Source organism: Peromyscus leucopus, chromosome 4 (genome assembly GCF_004664715.2).
Source record: "Peromyscus leucopus breed LL Stock chromosome 4, UCI_PerLeu_2.1, whole genome shotgun sequence".
In the NCBI taxonomy this organism is placed as follows: Eukaryota; Metazoa; Chordata; class Mammalia; order Rodentia; family Cricetidae; genus Peromyscus; species Peromyscus leucopus.
This window is the reverse complement of record NC_051066.1, coordinates 86,107,136-86,115,797: the sequence shown is the minus strand read 5'-3', so window position 1 is coordinate 86,115,797 and position 8,662 is coordinate 86,107,136.

Sequence of the window (8,662 nt, the reverse complement as noted above, 5' to 3'; positions counted from 1 at the left end):
TGCAGATTCTGGAATGTTAGCACCCAGCTTTGATATGCCTTTTGTGACTGCTACCTTTTATCTGGAGTACCTTCTGTTCGAAGTATGTAAATCTTATCTGAGAGTTTCCTAAAAGATCATGCCTATACAAAACTTGGTTTGGTGAGGATTCAGCAAACTGAGATGTCTCTTACCTGAAAAATTATATTGGCACTGTCACTTTGGGGAACTTAGATAAGAGGTTTTGGTATAAGGAAATTAAGTTGCTAAAGATGTTAACTGTAAACAATAAAAGGCCCTTTGCAAAGCAGCAGTGAGTCAATCTGCCAGAGACTAATGCCCCTGCAGCTGGAAAAGGCAAAAAAAAAAAAAAAAAAAAAAAAAAAAAATCATCCTTGGAGTGACTCAGTGTCTTATTTCCTTGTACTCCTGTGAATCCACACCCAACATTGGCACACCAACTCAGGTTGAAGAAGGACAGAGGTTCTGGACACTTTAAGGAGTAGAGGAAAGTTCGCTCTCAGGATAAGAGGACTCTAGTGTTGGCAGGGTCATGGGGAATTTAAACTTCCCATTTCAGAAGCAACAAAATATATAGTTGTTAAAATGCTTGTTAAAAGATAAAGCAGTAACTGCATAATTTTTAAAAATAGAAATAGAATGGCTTCTGAGACAAACAATAAATCAGGCAAAAAAAGGCCCTTTTCAGAAGAGAAAAGGGAACGAGAGAGAAAAAGAGAGAGAGAGAGAGAGAGAGAGAGAGAGAGAGAGAGAGAGAGAGAGAGAGAAGAAATCTTCCCAATAGAGAAGAGGGAAAGGAAATACAAGGAAATTCCTCGACGATAAAAGGAGAAATGTTTAATCAAGAAAGAAAGATTTTCCTAGTTAAAAGGGGGAAAATCATGAATCAATCCCTAAAAGGTAAAGGGCCCCATAAACAAAAAATAAAGAAAGGAAAAAAGCCTCTTCTCAGTAAAAAATAGAGGAAGAAAAAAGCCTCTTTCTGATGTAAGAAACAGGACAGCTGGAACCCAGAGCTCTCCCTACCTGTCAGCTCTTTCAGAGATTAGTCTGCCAGCATAGAGCATCTGAATGACAAAGTATGGTAGCAGGCAGCCTCAGTGCTGCAGCCTGAGCTGAGCCAGAGTTTAGAACTTTGTTCTTTGATTTTTGTTTTTCCCTCAGAGTGGGAATAACTCTAAATATTAAAGATCCCTTCATGGGAAATGTTTTTTTCCCTTAATAGTAGGAATAATTTATCAATGCTCCCTTCATCATGAGAAAAAGAAAAAAAATAAACAAGCCCAACTTGTAGTAAAAAAACAATTACAGTTAGGGCATAAAGGATTAAATCAACTCCTGTTTAAATTTCCAGAAATATTAGTCATTCATTGTATGGGGGATGTTCTTGTTCCTTGATTGTCTAGTTAATGTTTAAACATGTGTTTAGTTTTCATAGTAAATGAACTAAAAATCAAAATTCATGATTTTAAACTATTATTGGATATGCTTTTCTCTGTTTATTATTACCGAAAATTTGCTCTGCTCTTTATATTGCTTTCTAAATATTCTTGGTTAACAGTAACACTTTAGAGGAACAATTAATAAATGGGACTGCCTGAAACTGAGAACCTTTTGTAGAGCAAAGGACATGTTCAGTAAGACCAAACTACAGCCTACAGAATGGGAAAAGATCTTCACCAACCCCACACCTGACAGAGAGCTGATCTCCAAAATATATAAAGAACTCAAAAAGCTAGACATCAAAATACTGAACAATCCAATTAAAAAATGAGCTATAGAGCTTAACAGAGGATCTCAACAGAAGAATCTCAAATGGCTGAAAGGCATTAAAGGAATTGCTCAACAATCTTAGTCATCAGGGAAATGCAAACCAAAACAACTCTGAGATACCATCTTACACCTATCAGAATGGCTAAGATCAAAAACACTGAAGATAGCTTATGTTGGAGAGGATGTGGAGCAAGGGGAACATTCCTCCACTGTTGGTGGGAATGCAAACTTGTACAGCCACTCTGGAAATCAGTATGGCAGTTTCTCAGAAAATTGGGAATAAGTCTCCTCAAGACCCAGTTATACCACTCTTGGGCATATACCCAAGGAATGCTCAATCTTACCACAAGAATACATGCTCAACTATGTTCATAGCAGCATTATTCATAATAGCAAGAACCTGGAAACAAACTAGATACCCTTCAACTGAAGAATGGATAAAGAAAATATGGCACATATACACAATGGAGTACTACTCAGCAGTAAAAACAATGATATCATGAAATTTGCAGGCAAATGAATGGAACTAGAAAATATCATCTTGAGTGAGGTAACCCCGACTCAGAAGGACAAACATAGTATGTACTCACTCATAAGTGGATACTAAATGGGAGGGAAGGGATGGCCAGACTGCAACCCACAACTCCAGAGAGGCTAGCTAACAGGGAAAGACCCTAGGAGGGACACATGGATGACCCTGTGATGGAGAAGTGGGTGAAATCTACATGAGTGGACTGGGTGTGTGTGGGGGGGTGGCAGAGGGTGAGGAGTGAGGAATGAGAACGTAGGGAAATGGGAGGGTCAAGCTAGAACAGGAACAAGCTGGGAGGGCAGGGAGGAAGATACAATGATAGATGGGGACATCATGGGAATAGAAAGAGGCAGGGTGCTGGGGGGGTTCTCAGGAATCCACAAAGTTGACCCCACCTTGGTCTGCTGGCAGTGGTCCAGAAGGTTCTTGGACCAGTCTACTCTGGTGACCAGCCTAGAAAATAACCTAGCTGTCATCATAGAGCCTTTGACCAGTGACTGATGGAGGCCGATACAGAGATCCATGGTCAGGTACCAGTCTGAGCTCTGGGAATCCAATTGATGAGAGAGAAGAGAGATACTACAGGCGAGGGACATTGAGATCATGATGGGAGAATGTGAAGAAATGATTGGCCACACTAGTGGAAGACCATGACCTGCCTGTGGACTGGTGGCTGTGGATCCCCCATTGGACTGGACTAGACCCTCTGGATACAGAAGACAGTTGTTTGGCTTGAACTGTTTGGGAGTACCCAGGCAGGGGGATTAGGATCTGCCTCTGGTCTATGGGCAGGCTTCTGGAATCAAGTGATTGTGGTTTGACACATTGCACAGACTTGGTGCAGTGGGAAGGGGCTTGGACCTGCCTAGGCTCAGTGTGCTGGACTCTGCTGACTCCCCATGGGAGACCTCGATTTGCAGGTGTAGGGATGCAGGGTGGCTTGGGAAAGAGGGCTGGGGGTGAGAGGAGGAAGAAGGGGGGGATCTGTGGATAGTATGTGAAGTGAGCAGAAAATTACTTAATAAAGAAAAATGAACAAAAAATAAAACACAGTAAAAAAAAAATTCTTGGTTAAAATCTCTAAAAATGTAACACCTGAAACAAAATAATTTATTAGCTTAGAGAATGTGGCTACTAAGATAAAAACTCATAAAAAATCTCTTATTGATAAAGAACCCATGAAATTATTTTTAAACTAAGTAAAATACAGGTAAATTATTTGTTCCACAGTTTATAATTGGAAAGTTGCATTAAAATTCTACTTGTGCCCTATAAAATAGATATTCTTTTTTTTTTTATAAAATACACGATATTATTGCATAAAGTTACCTCTTAAAATCCAGTATTGTTTTTAATGTTTTTATAGATGGCTTATGTAAAAAGGACTATGCAAAAAACAAACAAACACAAAAAAACTGGTGATAAAATTACTGAATTGCTACTATTCCTGTGGAATGGGGGGTGGGCTGGGGGGAAGGGGAGGGGGCAGGAAGGGGGAGAACAAGGGAATCTGTGGCTGTTATGTAGACCTGAATAGTATTGTAAAATAAAATAAAAAAATAAAAAAAATAAAGGTAAAGCAGCTCAAATAAGTAGATCAGTAGGACAGGAGATTTTAAAAGAACTGGAAAAGGGTGTTTTGGAGAACAGTCATCAATGATGTAAGGCCTAAATTAAAAACAAAAAACAAAATGCAATTGAGATTGAAGGATTATTGGATACCAGTACTGATGTATCTATAATTTCTCAAGAATCCTGGGATTCCCAACTGACCTTTACAAGAAGTCTCTACTCGATTTGCAGACATTGGAACCTTATCTCAGGTTAAACAGGATGTAGAATGGATTAAACGTATAGGGCCCAAAGGACAAATAGGGATGTTAAAGCCTTATGTAGCTGATATAGCCATGAATTTATGGGGAAGAAATGTTGGGATTCTGCTGCCACTCCAGCTGTGTGACTGCACATGTGCAGTTCAGGAGCTAAGCAAGGGGTCTTGTGTAGCAAGTCATCTGTGCGTGCTGGTGATTGCATGCTACATGTGTGTAGCATGGTCAACCAATCTGCGCATGGTGGCATAGCTCTGCAAGCCCACCTGTGTGTGTGCATGGGAATCCCTTAAAGAGCTGGACACAGACCCTCCCCCCTGCTGTGGATATCACTCTATGTAAATAAAACACTGATGGCCAATGACCAGCAGGAGGTAGTGACAAGGAAAGGAAAATTCTGGAAGCGAAGCGAGAGAGACTGCAGCCACCCAGAGAAAGCATGTAGAGATGCGTAAACCACCATGAAGGTATAGATTATAAAAATGGGTTAATTTAAATAAAAGAAATTAGCAAGAAGCTGCCACGCCATACAGTTTATAAGTATATAACGTCTGAGTGATTATTTTATAATGATTGTGGACTGCGGGCTTGGGAACCTGAAGAAGCCCTCCAGCAACACCCCCCTCCTCTGTTCTCTCTTCCCCTCACTATCTCTTCTCTGTTTCTCTCTCTCTGCTTTTCACACATGCTTCTCCCCAGTCCTTGTTCTTTTGTCCCCCACCTTTCCTCCTAATAAAGGTCTGATACTGAGTTTTGTCATGCCTCACGACCTTTCTGCATGGTAACCAGTGCCACTTATCATTTTTAAAACCAACAGAGAGATTTGTTACAACAGTGGGGAGCTCAAATTAATATTTCTACAATTTCAAAATCAACTCAAAAAAAGGATGTTAAAAATGGGATATGTCCCTTGAAATGTTTTTGAAAAAAATATCCAGGAAAACCACAGGCTATACAGGTTGTCCAACAACAGGATAAATAGGAATTGGCTGTCCAAATTTGAAATGGGTCCACTGCCTGTAACCCAACTTCTCTGTCTTTAAATTGCTAATAAATAAGCCTACATGGATGGAGCAGTGGCCCTTGACTAAAGAAAAATTACAGGAGCTTAAACAACTAATAAAAGAATAGTTAGATACTAAACACAGTGAGGAAACTACTAGCCCTTGTAATTCTTCTATCTTTGTAATAAAAGAGAAATCTGGAAAATGGAGAATGTTAACCAATTTGAGAGATATAAATAAAATAATTCAACCTATGCAATTTTAAAGCCTAGAATTCCTTTACTTTCTTCATTACCTAATTATTGGCCTATTATAGTTATTGATTGTGAGACTTTCTCTTCACAATCCCTTTACAAGAACAAGATAGAGAAAATTTTACCTTTATAGTGCCTACTAATAATGCCCATCCAGTCAAGAGATATCATTGGAAGATCCTTCCACAAGGAATGTGAAATAGCTCAATCTTCTGTCAATTTTTTTTTTTTTTTTTTTTTTTTTTTTTTTTTTTTTCAGTTTTTTTGTTTTGTTTTTCTAACTCACTTGTAGCCAGGCTGCTCAACTCACAGAGATCGCCTGCTCTGCCTCCCAATGCTGATAAAGCATGCACCACCACCACCCGGCAACTGTCAATATTTTTTACATCAACCACTGGACATGGTTCATAAACAGTTTCCTCAACCTATTATTTATCATTGTATGGATGATATTTTATTGGCTGTTTTCAACACAGGCACCTTTAAAATATTTAATATGATACAGAAAATTTTACCCTGTTGGGATTATAAATTTCTCCTGAAAAAAATACAAAGAGAGCCTCTCTTAATTACTTAGGACTTAAATTGAGTAAACAGAGAGTCTAGCCACAAAAATTACAGATTAGAAGAGATCAATTACATACTCTTAATGAATTTCAAAAATTATTGGGTGATATTAACTGGTTACAGCCTACCATTGGATTGTCTACTCAACAATTAAGTAATTTGTTTCAAAATTTGTAAAGTGACTCAGATTTAATCAGGCCAAGACAATTAACAGCTGAGGCTGAAATGGAATTAACCCAAGTAAAACATAAATTACGAAATGTCTATGTGGATCAACTAGATCTCACAACTGAATTTATTTTATTAATTTTACCTTCCAATCATTCCTCTACTGTATTCATTATGCAGAGGAATGATAGTATTTTAGAATGGATTTTCCTAGCTTATAAAAGGGGTTAGAAGTTAAAGACCTATATAGAAAAGGTTTCTGGATTAACTATAAAGGTAAGAATAAGACTTCGTCCATTGTCAGGAATGTATATAGCTCAGATTGTAGTACCCTATACTAATGCTGAAATTATGTGCCACTAGTTAACCATAGAGGTCAGGCAGTGGAGGCACACACCATTAATCCCAGCACTTGGAAGAAGAAGTAGAAAGATCAGGATTTCAAGGCCGCCCTGGGCTAAGTGAGATTGAACCAGTCTGAAAAAGAAGCAGAGTCAGCAGTGGTAGCTCACATCTTTGATCCCAGCACTTGGGATCTCATGACTTTGATCCCAGCATTTGGAAAATCATGCCTTTGATTCCAACACTTGGGAAAGGCTCAAGCCTTTGATCCCAGCACATGGGAGGCTCATACCTCAATCCCAGTACTAGGTAGGTAGAGAGAGGAATATGAAGTAGGTGGAGTCAGGATCTCAGCCCCATTGAGTCTAAGGATTTGTAGAGACAGGAACCCCCATTCAGTCTGAGATTTTGTAGAAGAAATCTCAGGTGACTGGCTGCTCTGCTTCTCTGATCTTTAAGGTTTCATGCTAATATCTGACTTTGGGTTTTGAATAAGACTAAATAGATTCACGCTTAGTGGCTTATTATGGGTCATATCTTCAGAATTTATGTTGAATTCTCCTCTTATGTTGCTAAAAGGATTAAGACAAAATACCGTATTCATTTAGGTTTTTTTTTTTAATAGTGTAAACTTCTCAAAGTTCACATAGAGTTTTTAATATGACTCAAAAAAATTGGAAGTATGTAATGGTTGTATAATTAATTTTCATTCATTGAAGGAGTTCTTCTGAATTATACACAATGCTTATAACAATAATGAAGGGCCAAGCATTATTAAATACAAAATTCCTTATAATACTGACTTTATATATATAACTATATATATATATATAATATACCTATTCAAACATTAAAATGTACTTTTCATATACATCTTTCAATTTGTTTTTTTAAACATCTGGACATTTTAGTAATCACTGATCATTGAGATGGAAAATGGAAATCAGAGTTTAAGCACAGGTCTACTCTTTGATCCTGGATTTACTAAGAAAGGTTCATGGGCTTTCATTTTTTTCTTTTCTTTTTAAAGTTTAAAATAACATTTACTGAAAAAATGAAAATATTAGTCTAAAATATACATTTAAGGAAACAAATGTGTCCCAAGACACAAAATACATTATTTGGAAAACATTGTTTCTGAAATGGGATAACCCAATCAATACTTCTCAGAATTTTCACAGTTTTGGTTTTGAGCCTAGCCTTTAATGGCTGAACCATCTCTCCAGCTTGAATTTCCACAGTTTTAAAAATATAGCTTGCAATATGTACTTGAATGAAATTCACCAAACCAGGTGCTGCTGGAATTGCATTTAAAGAAAGGACATAGACAAGAAAATGATAGATTTGGAGGGAAAAAATGTGTATAAAATCACTATGTAGAGAAGGAAAATATATTAACTCAGAAAAATTGGGTGTAGGAGTCAATAATTATTGATACTAGAACACTCATAACAATGGTTATCCTTTTGAATATTACTTATGTTAATTATTTCAAGCATTTAAGGCAACCCTACAGGATTTTCCAACTGTGTTCCTGAAGAAAATAACATAATTGAATTCTGCAGAATTAATTTCTACTGATCATAGCATTAAAATATCAGTGGAATTCTATACTGTAGTTGCTTCTACTGATATATAAATTTTATCATCTACTTACCTCTTCACAACTAGAAGAGAAAGCAGTAATTTTAAGAGAAAGAATAGTATAGAATCCCTCGAATACATACTTTGAAAGCATTAACATATCTGGGGAATGGCTTTTATGTGACTTGTCCTTCTGAGCAAACTGCTTGGCTAATGATAAACTATTCATGCAGTGACCAGAAACTGCTACAGAATCCAGAAACAGCCTGGATGAGGTTGAGAGGGGAGACTGTCTTTAGTGTCACAGGTTTTTACTTGGCCATAGAAAGAAACATGGACTATTCCTGCTATGAGGGACATTGCTATAATTTCTTAGATCTTTGGATAATTTCACCATCTCATTTAAACTAAGTGTGATTGCAAAACAAACAAAGAAGCATACACACAAAACAAAGCACAGTCACAAAAATAAAATAATATTGAGAAAATAAATTCTAGCAGATTAACCAGGTAGTGAATGATGTTGTAAATAGATAACAGCTTAAGATATTGATGACCAGAATTTTGAGAACATATAGAACAAATTCTGTGACCATATATTAAAAATGT